The sequence below is a fragment of the Nannospalax galili genome, unplaced genomic scaffold (genome assembly GCF_000622305.1).
Source record: "Nannospalax galili isolate Female #2095 unplaced genomic scaffold, S.galili_v1.0 scaffold203, whole genome shotgun sequence".
NCBI lineage: Eukaryota > Metazoa > Chordata > Mammalia > Rodentia > Spalacidae > Nannospalax > Nannospalax galili.
The window spans coordinates 2,932,987-2,935,294 of NW_008351640.1; the positions used below are offsets into that span (position 1 = coordinate 2,932,987).

General features: G+C 45.4%; 1 protein-coding gene across 2 annotated transcripts in view; it reads right to left on the reverse strand.

Annotated features, from left to right (window-relative positions):
* Window positions 1–2,308, reverse strand: part of Lrrc4c (leucine rich repeat containing 4C) — a 213,611-nt gene that overhangs the window by 181,864 nt on the left and 29,439 nt on the right. The window contains exon 1 of one of the 2 annotated variants that reach the window (XM_008848550.3): window positions 838–2,302. The exons of the other annotated variant lie outside the window; for it this stretch is intronic. The gene's annotated coding sequence lies outside the window, so the exon portion shown is untranslated. Of the gene's footprint in view, window positions 1–837; window positions 2,303–2,308 lie in introns of those variants that run through there. 2 annotated transcript variants of the gene reach the window in all.

Consider the following 2,308-nt stretch of genomic DNA (forward strand, 5'->3'; position numbering starts at 1 on the left):
CAGTGCTCAATATACAAATCTTTTCTTTGACTTTGGGGTCTAAGTTACCACAGGACACTCAATTTCCGTCTTTTTCTCAAGAGCTGTGTCTTAGTGACAGTAGGAAGGTTTCTGGTGAAGGCCAATTCAATTACCCAAGTCCTCCACATTCTATGTACAGCCTCTCTGCTATCGAAAGGAGTCTGAAGTTACACAGGGTGGGGTGAATGAAGGGAGTGGGTCCGCTTTGTTTCTGTCTTAGGACCCCAGTGATGTGAAAACCACATTTGGACGTGTGTGCAGGAGACTGAGAAGGGCAGGCTCAGCTTCCCCACTTCCTCGGAGGTGCAGCCCACACAAATCAGCCAGAAGCCATCCTTCACCTGTCTGGTTTATTATCATAGTTCTGTGTTAATACATTCTGTTGATCTGCAGTGTCAGGTTGGATAATGAAATTTAAATTGGGTCTCTTCGATTTCCGATAGCTAAGGTTTGTGCTTCTAACTGTTGGGGCTTCAGTGTAACTTAAATGCATTCTAGAGTGTCAGTCACTTACCATCAGCACCCCACACTGCAGCGGCCTTCTTAGAGAGGGTTTTTTTTTTTCTTTTTCTCCCTACAGAACATTTGTACAGGCATTTTCCCAGAATGCAGGCAACCTGCATCATTATAGCAGCCGGGCTTATCAGTGAGCACAGCTTGAGGGAACAACTGTGGGCCACCTTGTCCTTCATTTTCTTGTTCCCAATAGCCTGGGTCCTTGGAAACCACAGTAAAGGGGGACGGATAAAGAGAATCAGAACACTCAATTAATGAACATTTTCTTCACCAATAAATAAGAAAATTAGGATCACTCACTGTATTTCAGACTCGGCACAGCAACATCCAGATGGAAATCCAGGTAGTTAAGAACAAGAAAGAATGCATGATCTTGACACCAAAAAGAAACGAAAGAAAAAAAAAGGAGGTTGATGAAGAAAAAAAATCCAACTGCAATTATCCCTCAATTTTAGTCAACACAGGAACCAATCCAACTGTCCTCTGCTGATTTCTCTCCCCAGTCAATGCCTCATTCCACTACGGTCAACTTTCTTCAGTGAAATTTTTTTTTGCAGATGCTTTATTAATTTCCTCTCTTCTTGTGGGAAATTCAAAAAGAAAAAAAAAATATATATATATCAAGTCTTTACTTTCCTAAAAAAAGCCCCAAACTTTTCATTCCAAAAATATCTTCTTGGCGTACTTTCTTCTTTATAGAGAAAAAGGAACATACTTTTTCCTCCTGGATCCTCAGTTCTCCATTTCCAAGCATCCTTTGGGGGGGGGGAGGGCAGCTGTTTTATAATTATTTATTTATGCCAGAATACAACAACCCCCGCAGATCTGACACCGGCTTATTTTAATTTTTTTTCAATGCTCCCCCTGTGGTTATACACACATTTATGTTACGATCCAGGTCTCACAAGAAAAAGCTTCGTTCTTTCGTCTCTCTGACACAATCAGTTTATCCACTGCGTTGGGCTCCGAGAGAGAGCTGCGTCCCACATCCTTCATTTTTGCAAGGCACCCAACGTCCGTCTCCACCAAGAAAGAAAAAGATTGGGGAAAAAAAAAAAAAAAAAGCAAGGAAAAAAAAGGGAAAAAAAGAAAGAAAAAAGAAAAAAAAAGAAGGAAAAGAAGAAAAAGTCTCCTTTTACATCCTCGATTCCCTTCTCCAGCTTTCCCTTCGGAGAATTGGAGGATCAACTACTCCACGGGCTACCCTTCCGGCCGGCCACTTCGTCAAAGGTCTGATTAGATTTCTCATCACAACCCAGTGCGCAATCGGATTTTTGATTTCAGCCACCGGGCCAGCCACATGCCCCTCTCCCCTCCAAACTCCCGGTTAGATGCTGTCTCCTTCCCTCCACCGCCTCTGCGATTTCATAATCTCACGGTAAATGGAGTGCGGGGGGCGGGGGCGGGGAGGGGGCGGAGGTAGAGGAGGAAAATTTCAAGGCTCCGTCAGCTGTCAAGAACAAACCCATTCCTCCCCCTCCTGCTACTTTTTTTTAAGGCACCGGGTGCCTTTTGCTGGGTCCCCACCTCCACCCTAGCACTGGGTCCGGGTCCTCCAGGTGTAGCTGAACTCCGCGATCAGGGCCAAGATCTCGGGGGAGACGCGTGCTGCGGTCCCTTGGCTGCAGACCCAGCCAGCCCGGGTGTCCCCTTCGCCATCAGTGGGCGGCAGATCCAGAGGCGTCGCAGGGATGGAAGTTCAGATTGGGTTTTTATTTCAAACAGGGAAAGCAAAGTGATGGGACCGACGTGGTCTTAGGTGAATTAAAAA